This window comes from Lathyrus oleraceus, chromosome 1 (genome assembly GCF_024323335.1).
Source record: "Lathyrus oleraceus cultivar Zhongwan6 chromosome 1, CAAS_Psat_ZW6_1.0, whole genome shotgun sequence".
Classification (NCBI taxonomy): Eukaryota; Viridiplantae; Streptophyta; class Magnoliopsida; order Fabales; family Fabaceae; genus Lathyrus; species Lathyrus oleraceus.
In genome coordinates, this window is record NC_066579.1 from 460,131,345 (window position 1) to 460,148,333 (window position 16,989).

Genomic DNA, 16,989 nt, shown 5'->3' on the forward strand with positions numbered 1-16,989 from the left:
CGGGTGTTACATGTAACCACTCTCCACCCTCTTCTGCCTCAGGTGTTACATGCCCACCAGCTTCCGCTTGGTTCGTCCCCGAACCACATCGTATTGGGAGAGGTATGGATTTGATACCACTTGTAACACCCTAGACTGCTTTCAGGATTATCGACTGACCCCACAAACCAACACGGGTCTTTTCAGTATGTTTTGTCCTTACTCACACGCTTTCCAAGAAACTTCCTAAAAGGTGACTCATCCAAATACTACTCCAAGTCAAGCACACTTAACTATGGAGTTCTTATATGTTAGGTTATCGAAACGAAGATGCATATTGTTCGTACAGGTAATACAAATTAATCCTTATAAGACTTCCTTCAACCATGCAATCCCATACCTGCACTTCCTCAGGATCCCTCTCATTTCGATGTGAAATCGGTTTTCCCTAGAAGCTGCTAGGAGTGTCTCATTGTCTTGCCTCATACACTGACAACCACTCCTTCTCCCTCGGGTGTTACATGTAACCACTTTCCTCCCTCTTCGGTCTCGGGTGTTACAAAAGTCAAACTTTTGGATACCCATCTTAACTGCAAGAGCTTCCTTATAAGTGGTATGGTAATGTTTTCCAACTTTTTTGAACTGGCCGCTAGCATGACCACACTAATATTTTATTTCATCACTTTCCTATATTACGAAGGCTTCTTAATAATGACCACTGACATCAGTTTGTAAGATTCTTTTACCATTCCCTGAAATTTTTAAGGCACGTGGAGTTTGTGCAGTCTTTTTCAAAGCTCTTATTGCTTCAATTTGCCTTGTTCCCTATGGTGGGGGGGGGGGGGGTTCTTCAGCATTTGGGATAGAGGACTCATGTATCTCGCCAGTTTTGGTAGGAAGTCTCTGATATGATTAATATTAACAAGAAATTTCTCAATTTGTTTAACTCTGAGATCTTCATCAGGAAAGTTTAACAATTCTTGAGCAATATGAGGTTGGGGTTGATAGTTCTCTTGGGAGAAATGCATCCCTAAAAAATCATTTTTTTGGACTAATTGGCTTTTCTTTTCATAAAGTATCATTCCATGTTGTTTGGCTATTTGAAGGAATTGGCCCAATAAATGTTTATGGGTTTTTTTAATCTTTTGAGAACAATAACACATCATTAATATAGATTAGGATACTATTGAGAATGGGCTAAAAAATTATAGTCACGGCCTTTTGAAAAAGTGATGAAGCTACCTTAAGTCCAAATGGTAACACGGTCTATTGGTACTGGGCGTTAGGAATGCAAAAAGTCATTTTGTAACGATCCTCAAGGTCGATACCCAATTGCCAAAATCCTGACTTAAGATCAAACTAGGAATAGATATGGGCATCTTTAATGAAAACATTTAAGGACAGGACCTTTGGAATGGTAAATTTACCATCTTTTAGAAAATTATTTAGACGCTTGTAATCAATTACTAACCTCTTTTTTCCTCTCAACTTTTCAGATCTCTTTTCTACAAAAAATGTTTAGTAAGCCCATTCTTATTTGGTGGGTTCTATCAGACCATGTTTCAGAAACTCGTTGCATTCTTCCCTTACTAATGTATAATCTGATGGACTCATTCTTGGATGATTGTCCTTGGTTGGATTAACATCTTCATTTAGATTAAAAGGAAGTTGAACAAAAAAGTCTTTATTTTTCCTTAAAGTTTTTTATGTTGGAATTTTTTATGAATGTCTGCGCAGAGTTTGAGTAGGTTGGACTTGATTTCTTCATAACCAATAGGGATTTTAAAAAGTGAATATAGTTTCAATATTCCAGAATAAGGTTTGAATTTAATTCCCGTGGGGAGAATTTGAAGTCTATTTGTTGTTGAATAAACATCCATTCCTACTAAAACATCTTTGTTAGTGTCGCATTACGCGAAAAACCGGCGGGAAAACAAGAACAACAGAGCCGCCACCGTGCGTTATTTATCCCAAAAGAGGGAAAGGAAACGCTCAGAGTAAACCTGGAAAAGACGTGGTCTCGCGACCAAAGAGAATGGGATCGGGAGTCGGTTATGCGAAGGGAAGGTATTAGCACCCCTACGCATCCGTCGTACTCGACGGGATCCACGCACAATAGGAAGGAAATTGGTTGCTAAAAACACTGCTCAAACACACACACAAACATCGGCTGAAAGAGACACAGGAAGCAAACAAGACTGACTCGGCAGGATATCGCATCCTGGGCCTACTTAGTCTATCAAGCATAGACATCAGAGTCAAAGTAGTTCGGACGGGGGAAACGACACATGCTCGCTAGGATGTCGCATCCTATGCATACGTATCTCCTTTGGACGAAGGAGAATCAGAGCATTCGTAGCTCGGCTAACACGCACACAAACAAACACAGGCAAAGGCAAACGTGGAGCCTGAATGCCAATCACTGGACTTACATCAGCATCCGAACCAAAAACACACACAAGGAGGCAAACGAGGAGCCTGAATGCCAATCACTGGACTTACATCAGCATCCGAACCAAAAACACACACAAGGAGGCAAACGAGGAGCCTGAATGCCAATCACTGGGCTTACATCAGCATCCGAACCAAAAACACGCACACTGGAACCCGAATGCCACTCGATGGACTTACATCAGCTTCCAAGCACACAACAAGACACAGGATGTGGAATGCCAATCGCTGGGCTTACATCCACCTCCTAACACCAACACAGGAAGAAGAAGGGTCTCGATTGCAACCAAGGCAAGAGAAAGGGAAGGTCTCAATCGCAACGAGGGCGAGAGAAAAGAATTAGTGTTAGTTGTTAGTCAAACTCGACAAGACATCGCATCTCGTGCCTACGTATCTCATCTGGACATGAGAATCAGAGTTGCCGTAGTTCGGCTAAACTATTCCTGTTGGTTTGTGTTTTTTAAGTGGATAACGTCACTACACAATCTACCGGATGCTCGACCTTTGGAGACTTACTCACCTGTAGTAGAAGGAGTTGACGTATCCTTAAGAGGGGATAATGTTTGTTTGTGTTTTAGGAAAGCTCAAGCAAGAAAGGAAGTCCTATACGAAGGAACCGTGCTACCTTAATTGACATGCAAACGAGACTACGCGGAGTCTAGCAAACCTAGGGGATACAATCACACCACACAAACATATACAGCATGAAATAAACACACCAACAAGGGGCTCAAACATCAGGGCTAGGCTTTAGTCGAGGGGTCATATCAACCTCAACAAACAAGCCTCTGTATCGGGGTAAGGTTAGCTCTTAACCTTGACATTGAGGGTCAAGGTGAAGCTGATGAAAGGTGAGTGAAGATGAGACTTCACAGCTCTTATCCCTGGTCAGGGAGAGCTTCAGACAAAGGAGCGTGGGTTCAGAATGTGGGAACCCTTCTACGCTCAAGACTCTGACACAACTGTACATTGTACAAGATCTTGGGTTTGTGTCCCAATGCATCAACACAGTGGTGTGAGCAGAGGGACGACTCAACAGAATAGCGGGGGATAGATTGCATATCCCTTTGATCCGCCAATTGCCTCATAGAGGTCTTCACCTGCTTGGCACAAAGGTAAACAATCACAAACATCGCCTCTTAAGGAGGACTTCAGACAGTTGCCTGGCCAAGTAACAGGCCAGGTCTTCCAGACTACATGAAGTCAGAAGATTATACCTCAGTGGTAAGCAACCACAAGCTAGCAAAGCAAAGTTCAAAATGAACTCAAAGCCACTTAGGTACCTGTGAAAAAATCTAAAATAATCAGTTAAACTGTATAGACAAACAACCAACAGTCAATATTAAACAGACAGTCAAAGCATCATCAGACAATGAGCAAGGCACAAGCACAAGTGAATTTGTTCTCAAAGCCTACAAAACAACACAATGTTAGCCAACATCAACCAATAATCAGGCTTAAATGAATGAGGCACTCCAATCATGGCAATATGCCTTTGAACCTGAAATCCATAATACAAACAGTGAGTCCAAACCACTAGGTCAAAGCCTAGGGTCAAAAGAGGGAAAAAAATCCAGAACAGAAGCTGATACTCCACATGAAATTCATTTACTCAAGTGATAACATGTCCTAAAATTAAGGGAGCATGCAAGATTGAATTATTTCTAAGCCTAGGGGTAGAATAGTCATTTCACAGTTATGGATTAATATTGAATTAGAATTCTACTCTAGGTAAGTTCTATTTGAAACAATTAAATTCTAAACTAATTTACTATTTCCAAAAAAACCCCTAAGAGATTTTTCTAATCCTAAAATTATTTACTCCTAATATCTCTAATCTAATCAACTAAATCTAAAATTAATTTCTAAATCAACATAATATCCTAGCTCTAAAATTAATCCAGAATTTCTAATCAAATTCATTAATTCTAAAATCAGTTTTTTATATTTCCAGTTAATCTAATTGAACTAATTCTAGAAATTTAATCCAAAAACTTCTAATATCTCCTAAGCTTAGTTCTAACATTCTAAATACTTAATCCTAAAATCAACATTTCTAATTATCTAAATGCATACTTACCTAATTACCTAAACTAAACCTGGCGTCAATTAATCCTAATTACTAGTTAACCTAATTAACTATTGTAAAAAACCAAGCCATGGATTATTCAGAAATTCAGCAGACTGGGCCTAAAGGCTAAGCCCACACTGAGGGGGTATGAATAGCGGAAGCAGCATGGAAATACCGAAGGCTCGGGCCTAAGGCCCAACCAAACCCAAGGCTGCATCAACGGGATGTATATCCCTTCTTCGCCTTCCTGTGAACAAAATTCCTCTAAGGAAAAATGGAAACAACGCGTGTTTAAACAACTCCGCCACGCCGGAGCTCATCGCCGGTGACGGCGGAGCTCCTATCACCCCCAAAACCAGGTCAATACGGCGAAATTCCAAACCGAACCTACGCATGGGAATAGTTTCCCTTAACTCTCTATAATCCGTCCGAATCGAGGATGTCCTTCCAAGAAACCAAACTCTCACAGGCGAAATCACACGGAGGATTCGCGTCAACTCAAACAACTAGCTTAGGGTTCACGATCTCTAAGAACGACTCCACAATACGGTGGCGAATTTATGCCGAACTAAAGGGAAAAGATAAATACCTCCGATGTGAATTCCGACGAGGATGAGCTGAAGAAGATGGACGTGGTTTTATTGACGGTGAAGCGCCGACGATGACCGAGTGAAGTAGACGTCGGTGTTGGATCCAGAGGCGTACGCGAGCAATCGAGGCGTATAATGAGTGATTTCTCCGTGTCGGACTTCCGTCGGTCCTTCCGTTTACGTTCAGCCACAAGGAGGCGTTCGTCACCGGTTCAGATTGAACCGATACCGGTATTCCGAAGTTGTTAATGATGTTCACAGGTGATTATCCTTCCTCTTCCGTATGAATCTTTTACGCTATATTCCTGCTTCTTCCCTATGGATTCTTGCGGTTGTTTCTTCTTCTTCAGTTTCTTTCTTGGAGTGATTCTGGTGAGATGTTGATTGTTGATGGTGAAGGTGTCATGAATTTGTTACGGTGGTTGAAGCTTCTGTGAGTATGGTTGAAGATTGATGCAGTGAACGTCGTTGAAGAATCGAGGTGGAAGTGGAGGTTGAAGCGGTGGTTTAGCTCTGCCGTGTAGAGCTTCGAATGATGAAGCTCCCACAACAATGGAGGATGAGCGTGTACTGAAGGTGAGGATTGAGTGCAGAAGCTTTTTGGAATCAGGGAAAAATCTTTCGAACCCCATGATTGGCAATGATTGCCTCTTATATAGGCTTGATCCAAGGGGCAAATTGGAGAATTGGATCTGGGTTGTTCAATCTCATTCGTCCAGCTGGCACTTAAGTGAATGAGAAGGTGAGTTTTGAATTAAGTCACGTGGAATTTTCCACAAGTTCACTCTCTAATCCCTTTGCTTTAAGTTCTTTGATCCAACTGTGGATAACTGTTATTGAACCAAACTGATTTGGACTGTTGCTTAACTTCCTGCACTGCATATTATTTTGAAACTCATTGATTTGAATTGAACTGCATTGGCTTGTTGTGACTTGCTTAGATATTTTCTATGGTGCAGGATTCGTATTCAGTTTGGTGTAGTGTCAAGGTTAATATACATTGTATCAACACAAACAAATTCATTGCAAGCCCCCGTCGGTTGCCGTTATTGCTCGATGCTAAGTTTAGTGGCCTGATGCAAGACTCGCCCTGTCGCAGTGCAGGATTGTTATGCTGCTAGATCCGGAACTAGCCTTAGACCGATGTTGCCGTTTGTGCTGAAAACCGATTCGCAGGGCCTCGTTTGAGCACGGCTGCAGGTCTGATCCCTCTTGCACCGCCTTGGATTGTAGTAGCATTATTTCATGGTGTAGCATCGGGTGCCAGTGCTTTGGTTTCAACTCACTGGTAAGTAATAATGTATATCTTGCAATCGATGTTCTTGGATGGTGCACCAATGACGCTTTATTGACAGCAGGATGTTTACTGTGTTATGATGCAGGATTTTGCGTTTTGCTTTGCGGTTTACCGGCTTGGAATTGTGGCTATAGTTTTTTGCTCGGCTGTTTGGCGTTTTGGACTCACTTTTATGCAGGTTTTTGGTGGTATTTAAATGCAGAAATTTGGTTTTGGAATGCAGAAATTTGGTTTTGGAATGCAGAATTTTTGGTTTTTGAATGCAGAATTTTTGCTGTATTTTATGCAGAATTTTTGCTGTATTTTATGCAGAGTTTTGGTGTGTTGCTGCAGAATTTTTGCTGTATTTTGGATGCACTTTAATGCAGAATTTTGTTTATGAAAATGCAATGCAGAATTTTTGTTTATGAAAATGCAGAATGTTTCAATGCAGAATTTTGTTAAAAGTTTAATGCAGAATTTTGTTTATGAAAAATGCAGAATTTTGTTTCAATGCAGAATTTTGTTTTTGTACAAATGGATATGGGTATGATTGGATAATGGCCATTGGTTTTAAACGGATAAACTAAATTGGATATGGATAATGGATTATTGTAAAAATGGATTGTGTTAAAATCAAACTAAATGGATTATGGATTATGGATTATGATTTGGATAATGAAAATGGAATTATTTGGAAAATGGTTAATGGGCTTTTGAAAATGGTCTATCAAGATGAAATATGGACAAACGTGGATATTGAATGAATGTTTAGAAAATGGATCAATTTGGAAAATGGTTAATGGACCAAACTTATGGACTTAACAAAAAAAAAGAAAAGAATGGGCTCAATGCAACCATGATTAAATTTCCACAACCAAATCAACTTTTCCGTAATCAACTAGGATCATCCAACTCAACTTGAATTTCCAAGATTAATTCGAGAAAAGAACGAAATGATTTCTTCTTCCAGATAAGTATTTGTAATGACAAATGAACTTCTTTGGGACATGAAGGAAGCGTCTCAACCCATCTCTCCACTTCCTAGCCCATGATTTCTAGCACAGTTGACCTTTATGGGCCTCAGATGACTTGGTCATGTACTGTGGACTTTGAGCCTTCAACACTTGGCCAAATTGCATCAAAATGAACCTTGGATCAGGTAAGCTCTCTAGAACACCCGCAGAGCCTTTATCTCATAGAAAAACCCTTCCTCTCTTGCACAGATGGATTCTCCTGATCAGTTTTGACTGATGAAATACAATGCACTATGCAATGTGAATGCAATGTTTATGCAATGTTAATGTGATGTTAGTGACCTAAAAAATGAAATGAATGTACAAATGAGAGGTGCAAATTTGAGGTGCTACAGTTAGGAAGATTATTGCCAATGACCCTGGTACAGACTATGCAGTTTGGGAAGAATTTAATTCCTATATTCTCCTTGATCATTAAATTTCTCCTGAAAACTTTTCCATATGCTGCTACGATGTATGCTACATGTGTCGTACATCGTTCTGTTGGGAGAACACTAAGATTCATCATTGTAATCTGGGCCCCAATGTCCATATAAACTATAACTTTCTTCGGACAGGAAAACTTTATTGTGATGACATGAACTTCAACAGAAGGTAGGGCCGAAGAAGAAGGTGGCATCGCCGCCCTTGGCCAGCAACCACCGTCTTCTCCGGCGGGTTGATCAGAGAGGATAAGAGGAAGTTGGAGAGCAGGGTTTTCGTTTGTGAGCGAGGAGAGAGAGTGACTTTGGAAAATGATTTGGTCTGTAGGGGTTTTGTCATGTTTTATAGGGCCATTGATGGCCTGATTCGGTGGTGACAAGTGTCTCCAACATTGGGACACTTGTCACCGATTTTGTGTCATCGGCCTAGATCCCACGCATTAGTCTCCTCACCCTTACCATATGCATGTGTGCATCTTACTCGCTCAATCAGTCTAGACCAAGTCAAATCATCCGATCTGATGGTCCTGACTAAACCCTGGGTCAACCAGAGTTGACCAGGTCCTAGGTGGACTTCTCCCTGGGGATTGGGCATGGTTTTTTTTATAGTGCACCCCATTTTGTTTTCTTCCCACCTCATGGCCCATTTGTTTTGTTTGGTTAATTCGTTATTTTTTTACATTTAATTATTTGTTCATTTTAAATTTCCATTATGGTTTTTATACATTCATAAAAAATATATAAAAAGTATATTGTTAATTATTTAAATATATTTGTTTAATATTAATTAGTTAAAATTATTGTTTAATTTTATTAAATAATCGTATCTAATTTAATTAATATTTTTGTATATTGTTTGGTTTGGTTTATTTGTGCGATCGTTGATCAATTATTTTGGTTATGCAATTTCTCATATGATATACCCATGCTATGATAATATCTTGATTTTATTTCTTCCTTACACACATAAACTATTTTTCAAGCTAATTCTTGATTTAATACTAAGCCCCTTCCAAAACACCTTTGTAAGTCGATTGCTTTTAGCATCGCCGTCAACCTCACATAGCTTACTCTTGTATTTCTTACAACAAGACCTATTCGATTTTAATTACTTGATTAGACGACTGATACACCAAATATAATCCAATTTATCCATAAACAAAAATTTAAAACCTCGATCCAACATCGAGTATTTTTATTCAAACCAATTCAAAATACTTAATCACGATTAAACACTCTTTCATTTAGAAATGAAAAAAGGATGGTTTTGAGATTTCAACTCCTCCTCGATTGTTTGAATATGAGTTCCCTTACTCGGTTATTCAAACATTTGTCATTTCTCTTACAAAACTTCTAAATCGATTAAATCAAATCATTTTCGTAATAAACTAAACGAAAATGGAGATGGTCTATAGCCTTCGATTCCTCTCCCTAAATACTTGGATATGAGTTGCCTTACTCAGTCATTCGAGCATTTGTCATTTATCTAAAATACATCAACCATACACAAACTTATTTTCATAATCACTTAGATGAAAAATAAAGTGATCTAGAGCCTTATATTCCCTTTCCCGAATACTTGGATGCGAGTTGCCTTACTCGGCCATTCGAGTATCCGTCATCCATTTAAAATACCTTAACTATTGCCAAACCCTTTTGTATTAAGGATGAAAAGGGAAATGGTCAAGAGTCTTTAATTCCTCTCCTCAATTATTTGGATATGAGTTGCCTTACTCGACTATTCGAGTGATCATCATCCAAACAAAACATTCAACATATTAATCTAACTTCTCAAAACTCTTTTGAAAAAGAACACTATTTAATCCTTTCTAACGCGCATAACAAACTAATGCTTAAGCCTCCGCCGAGAGTAGACAAGCCAATGTTTATCCTTTAGAATATGATATAAATAGTTGTTCATTAAAAGACACCAATAAATCGTAGTTCCACGAACTACAAATGCTATGATTTCCTTATTGCACTATAAGGATACATAAGCACGAGATTGCGAGATCGTGGCGAGCACACTAATAAAAAACCTCCCTTTTTCTCCTCTTGAGGTTTCCATTCACTTCTCAATCTCTTTAACACTCGAAGAAAACAAATAACATTAGTTAACATTCAAATCGCAAATTAGACTAAAAGGTTTCCGTTGAGTACAACAGACGTTAGAGGTGCTATTACCTTCCCCTTACGCAATCGACTCCCGAACCCGAAAATGGTTGCGACAACCATTTTCTTCTTTTAAAGGTTTTATCGATATTTTCCCTTTCCTTCTTTAGAATAAATATAGTTCGGTGACGGCTCTGTTCAAACTATTTTTCCGCGACCATCGCGAGGAATTGTATTTTTCGAGATGTGACATTATGCCAGAAATAATCTCTTTTATTTCATGACTAAGATTATAAGAAGAAAACTCCCATATCATACCCCGTACTTCATAGGCACACCTTTTCTTCTACCATTCGTAATAAAACCACATCATGGATCTAAAGAACCACAAGTCTTTAATCTGGGGTGCTCTTGAATGGTATTCTCCGTTGGAATGATGGAGAAAACAATTAAAACAAGTCCTAGACAGTGTCAAAGAAAGAAGATTAGCCTCATAAGCTATTGGCAAACTCAAGACAACTTTCTTTATGCATAAGCGATATCAGATAGATCACATATCTAAGCTTCTCATTTGTAAGAATTATGCTGATCTATGGGAAAATATTGATGATTATCCTCCAAGTTTTAAAGTTACAATGGAATTAATGGATTATGTCAACTTCACCAATCTCCATGGTCCTAAAGGAATCAAAGTTGATACTACTTGCATAAGTCACCGAAAAATTGCAGAAAGCTTGGGCCAGGCTTCGCAACAAAGAAAAAATTCTCCAATGGAAGATGAGCCATCGGAACATCGTATGGTAGAAACCCTAAGGAAAATGGAGGATGACAGGTGGCAGTATGAGTATCTTCCTGATCTGGGTTACTTTTCAAAAGACTACTTATCCGATCAGAATATGTCTCCAAGTCATGAGCCCATCTTTAAAGACTAATTAGGCAAATGTCCCTTATAAGTCACAAGCATGTTTTTAATAGTGGTTTTACATCCTTTTGTGTAATAATACTATAATTATGTATCCATAAGTGATAAGTGTGTCGAACTTTTGAAAAACAGAATTCATATGGAATTAAAGATGTCATGCTCGTAAATAATGTTGTTTTTGTCCTATATATACCTCCTTGGTTATAAAAGTAGAGCTCTTGTAACATATTTTTCACAAGTAATCACATATAAATCTTCTTGTGTGCTTAAGAACAAACATGTTCTACAAATATTTTCTTACTCCCTAAAAGATTAGTTATTATATTCATATCATAATTCCCCCACCTACATAGATGAAAGTATGCTCCAGACTTGCCTCAAAATGAGTATCTTGTGTATCAGAAAACATATGACCATCGATCCATACTATGACCCTCGCTATTATGGAGTGTTAGTTTTAATTGTTAGTCTATTTTATGCATATGGTTGGCTATTTGTTGACGATACAGTAAGGCTGATTTCATGATATGTGAGGCTTCCGGATAGTATAGTATCATGAGCTCAACAGAAAGTAGGGGTGCATATGTTATGAATATAATAAAGTAGGGGTGCATATGATCCTTGGTGAGGCATTCGCACGCTCGCGGAAAAATATTCGAACAGAGTCGCCACCGAATTTTATTTATTCTGAAGGAAAAGGGCAAATATCAATAAAACCCACGAAAGAAAATAAAAATGGTCATCGCAACCAATAGCGGGTTCAGGGAGTCAGTTATGCAAGGGAAGGTATTGGCACCCCTCACATCTTTTGTACTCAACGAGACCCATTTAGTTAGTTTCGTGATCGAGTATTAGGGTGATTTTAGTTTGCAATCTTCTACTTATTAAGCGAGAAAAAGAAAGAAAACATTTTTCGGATTTTTTATTAATGTGTCTGACAAGATTTCAAAATCTTGCTCCTACGTATCTCCAAGTGCGATGGAGAACTCAAGGCTACACGATTCTTTATTATAAAAGAACTATTTGTTGGTTTCTTTTAAAAAGTGATGCTTTAGACATATCAAGTGGTTAAACCTTTTCTTACTTCTCGCTCTTGGAGGCGGAAGTCTTTGTTTGTTTCACATCGATATGGATAAAGCATACTCGTTTCTTAAAAAGTTTTCAAGGTCACGCAAGGGAGGAAAAGAAGTTTGGTTGGTTTGAGTAGGCTTTTATATGAACTAGGTAATCGTTGGAGCAAGGTGTGCGCCGATCATTTGTTTACCCAAGGCTTCTAAAGAGATGTGCACCTCTCGGTCATTTGTCGTCAATTCTTATGAAGACTTGATCTTTGTGGAATATGAGTAAACAATTGAGCATAGGTGTGCACCAAGTGCGCGTTGGCTTAGGATTCACATGGATGTGCTTTCAGTTGTCCCTTTATTCCAACTTTACTTAATGTATTTTAGATTGAAAGACTAAAACTAGTTTTGAACCTGATGTGCTCCGAGTGCTTAACTATTAAAAGGTTTAAAGAGACACGCATCTCTTGGTCCCCTGTCTTTCAATTTTATTAAGAAAAGGTTTTTGTGTGTAAATGGCTTGACATTGGATCAATCATTTGAATTAAGCAGGAGAGGTACTTAACATTGGATCAAGCACTCACGTTGGTGAAGATGGTTTGATTTGTGAAAATTGCTCAACGTTAGATCGTTCATTATTTTTGTTTTTTTAAGTGATTAATTTTAATCTTGAGTTAGAAAATGACTAAGATAACAGAGCAACCGAAAGGAATGCGATAAAATTAGGCAAGAAATACAACCCAAGGAGAGGGGATACATTTTTTTGAATGAGGATTGCAATAAGGATAATCAATAGAAACAAAGTTAATACAAAGCAAGACAAAAGTACAAGAGATAGGAATGCACACGACATATTTATAGTACACTTTAATTGTAATTAAATCAAAGAAAATAAAGCACAATGAAATATGCACGGATCAAGATCATGATGCGAGGAAGTGAATCGATGACATGTAACACAAAGACGTGTAAGGCTACCAAAAGAATTCAAATTCGATTTAAAAGTAACGAGTTTGAATCATCGCGTGCTATCATGATCGAACAAGTTTCTAACTCGTAACATATTAACACAAAAATAAATCAAAATAAGAACAAAATCAGAATGCAAAAAAACACAATTGTAATAAAGTGAAACTTAATGCGCGCAATAGTTAAACAAACGACATCAAACCGTAATGATGTCAACATTGCAATCAAAATTAAAATGAGCAATATCTCAAAGATACACACACTAAACTAAACATAATATGCTCAAAGTCAGTTTATACGTAGCGACAACAAAAGAGGAATGTCGCACACAAGGACTGTAACGTGGCAAAATATCATATCAATGAATCAAATAAAAAATACAGCGACATAATGGCATACGAGTAATGTCCAATTTGCAAATTAAATCCGATTTTACACAACGCGACAAAGTAAAGTAAAAATAGCAGCAACCACCATGCATAATATATTTACATCAAAACAAGTATGACACACACACACACCGCATAATCGAAACAAAAACAACAAGCATTACCATATTTACAACACTACAACAACAACATTAAATAAAAGCAACATGACCAAAATCAAAAAAGAATAAAAATGTAGTAAGAAAAGAACAAGGAAAAACCAACCAACCAAACGAAACGAAAACTGAGTTGTTGTGCTTCTTGCTGCTACAGTTTAGAGAATGAGGAGCTCGAGTTTTTTTGCCGTCAAACTTTTTGTTACTCACTGTTTCAATGGTGAAAAAAAGGTCGTAGTGGTCAAAGTTATTTCAACGGAGGCTGGAATTAGTTTTCACAATGGTTGAAAGGTGAAACCACAGTGATGTTGATAGGATGTAAAATAGTAGATTGTAGTCGGTCGGAGCTTGTTCACATGGTGGTTTGTATGGTTTGGATCAAGGGAGGTTGTACATTGAGATTATGTTGTTGATGTTGTGTTATTGATGGAGCTGGACGAAACTTGTCGTCGATGGGGCTGTTTTAGGCGATGTATTGGTTGTATGAGGGCGGCGTTACAGTTTGTGGGTGGTGAATGGATCTCGAAGTTGTTATTGGTTTGAGTGTTTAGATAGAGGAAGTTTGAGAAGTAAGGTAAGAGAAAGTGATTACTCGGTTTTAGAAAGGTGATAAGATAAAGATGACAGTGAGATGATGGTTGTATGTATCGATTGGAACAATCTATGGAGGGGTGAGATGCAAGTGGATGGTTGAGTGAGAATCTCACAAATGTTTATGAGTATTCTTTCCTGATGTTTGAAGAGAAGAGACCCCGCCTTAAGGCATGTTTGGCTGGTGTAGTGACCCTAAAAACAATTTTCACCTTTTAGTCATGAGAAAACACAAATGGAGTCCTCATCCTTTTGAGAAAATCCAAAAATAGGGGGCTCTCTCTTTTCTTTTCAGTAGTGCGTATCCACCAAGTAGTGGAGAGGAAAATCCAAAAAAATAAAATTCTCCTCCCAACCTAGACTCACGCGCCCCTTTCTCTTTCTTTTTTCTTTCTTTTTTATTTAATTTTATTCTTTTTCTTAATTGTGATTAGATGAGAGAGATAAATGAGGATATGGATCCGGGTGAGTTGTGTGCATTGAATGTGAGATCTTGATTATTCTAATTCAATGACCAAGATTAACACAAAGAAACACACATTAGGGTTTAACTATTGGAAAAAATACCAAAAAGCCCTATTAGATATTTAAATGATTTAAATGAGATTTAAATGAATTAAATGAAATAAAAATTAAATGTTTTTTAAATAGAGCAAATAAAAATCAACCAATTATTTACTTAACTCTCTTTATTTTTTTGGTCATTTTAATAAAAAAAAAACAAAAATAAAAGGGACTAAAATGAATAAAAATCGGGCGCGAAAATGCACAAAAAAGAAAAATAAATCTATTAAAATAATCTACATGAAATATACTTTTGTAAAGTAGACAGGTTTAGACTGAATTTTGCAATAAAAAATGTTTGGTTGAAAAGGCTCAGGTTGATCAAAATACGAGCGCAAATGGGACCGAAAAAATAAAGCGAGCACGTCAGACTAAACTACGCAAATCATAGATTAACATACTGATAACTACAAGCTCGATCTTGAAATTTTTTGCCCGCTAAGTTTACATATATTTGAGAAACGATTCAACCGTTTTGTCTATAATATCAAAAATTTATTTTGAGCGACTTTCTAAGCACTATGCTGAAAGAAATGCATCCTATGATATGCAGATGATGCGAATGTCTCATGAACACATTAATTTATTGACCGAGGGGAAAAACGGGGGTATGACACATGTGTCCTTAGCCGCCTTTGCTCTCCCAACGCACCATCCCTCGACTAGCGCAATAACCCTTATTTCACCAAGAAGTACTTGCACCAAATATTACCACCCAACCCTATACTTTACCCAACACACCTGTAGACGAGGGTCCTAACAAACTTTGATCCTTTAGGATTTTGTTTTTGCTTATTTTCTTCGTGTTGATTCGTGCTTTTCCAATTCTTTTCACCTGTTTTTGATAAATGCATACGGAAAAGCCGAAATAGATGTTTCCTTACTTTTAATAGATAAATCGAGGGGTTCTGTGATGTTTTCTTGTAAAATAAGCAGATAAGTGCTGACGTATTTAACATAAATCTGACACTTATCAAATCTCCCTAACTTACCCATTTGTTTGTCCTCAAACTAAATTTATCAGATTATTCAAAAAATGTTACATGTTTTCTAATAGGTTGGTTTACTTCAAGTCAAGAGTTTTTGAAATTATATGGCAAGTTGTTCTTTTTCAAATTCAAGTTCATAATCAATATCATGACTATCCATGAGCCATAACATACATATGAGTATTTTGGTTTACCAAAGTAAGATTTTTAAAATAAATGCTTATAAGAAAAGTCCAAACATATGTTTCTTTACTTTCCATACATAAATCGGGGGTCGTGTGTGTGTGTGTGTGTGTGTGTGTGTGTGTGTGTGTGTGTGAGGGGGTGGGGGTGATGTTAACTTGCAAAATAAACAAATATGTGCAAATGTATTTAACATAAATGTGACACTTATCACCGTTCCAAACTGTTTCATGCAGAAGACCAATATTAGAAGAGACTTACATACAAGGATAAAAGGGAACTACAAAATAACATAATAGAGTCTATCACATACCAATCAATATATGCGCATATGAATACCAATAAGTCAGTTTTAGCTATCACTTCCATATTGCAAGGCTAAAAAACTCAGACCAAATCAATTAACTTTACCATCCTAAGCACTCATTTAGATTTGAAATCCATTGATTAAGAGCATAATTGAATCTCTGAAATTTACTCTTAATCCATTTCCAAGATGCTAGTTGGATGTCATCGATAAATGATATGCCACCTTCTTCATTTCTTTTAAAAACATTGTTGTTTCGCCTCCTTCACAAGGTTCAAATGTACACGAACCAAATGACACTGGACTTCTCCTTATGAACCCTGTCGACCCTAATGAGACCACCAAATTTATGAAAATTCAGCATAGTAGAATTATGTAAAATAGAGGAAAAATTCAACCATCTTAGGATTTCTCTCCATGCAACCAAAGCTACCAGACATTCAAAGAAAATGTGAGTAACGTTCTCCTCCTTACCGCATCCAAATGGGCATGAGTTGAGGGGGGGGGGGGGGGTGATGTTAACTCGCAAAATAAAAAAATATGTGCAAATGTATTTAACATAAATGTGACACTTATCACCGCTCCAAAATGTTTTATGCAGAAGACCAATATTAGAAGAGACTTACATACAAGGATAAAAGGGAACTACAAAATAACATAATAGAGTCTATCACACACCAATCAATATATGCGTATATGAATACCAATAAGTCAGTTTTAGCTATCACTTCCACATTGCAAGGCTAAAAAATTCAGACCAAATCAATTAACTTTACCATCCTAAGCACTCATTCAGATTTGAAATCCATTGATTAAGAGCATAATTGAATCTCTGAAATTTACTCTTAATCCATTTCCAAGATGCTAGTTGGATGTCATCGATTAATGATATCCCACCTTCTTCATTTCTTTTAAAAACAT

At 37.5% G+C, this 16,989-nt stretch overlaps 1 long non-coding RNA gene across 1 annotated transcript; it reads left to right on the forward strand.

Annotated features, from left to right (window-relative positions):
• Positions 1-3,327: 3,327 nt before the first annotated feature.
• LOC127085485 (uncharacterized) lies at positions 3,328-6,891 on the forward strand. The gene is made up of 2 exons (XR_007789156.1): positions 3,328-6,379; positions 6,474-6,891. It is a non-coding gene; the product is annotated as an uncharacterized LOC127085485 (long non-coding RNA).
• The last annotated feature ends 10,098 nt before the right edge of the window (positions 6,892-16,989 follow it).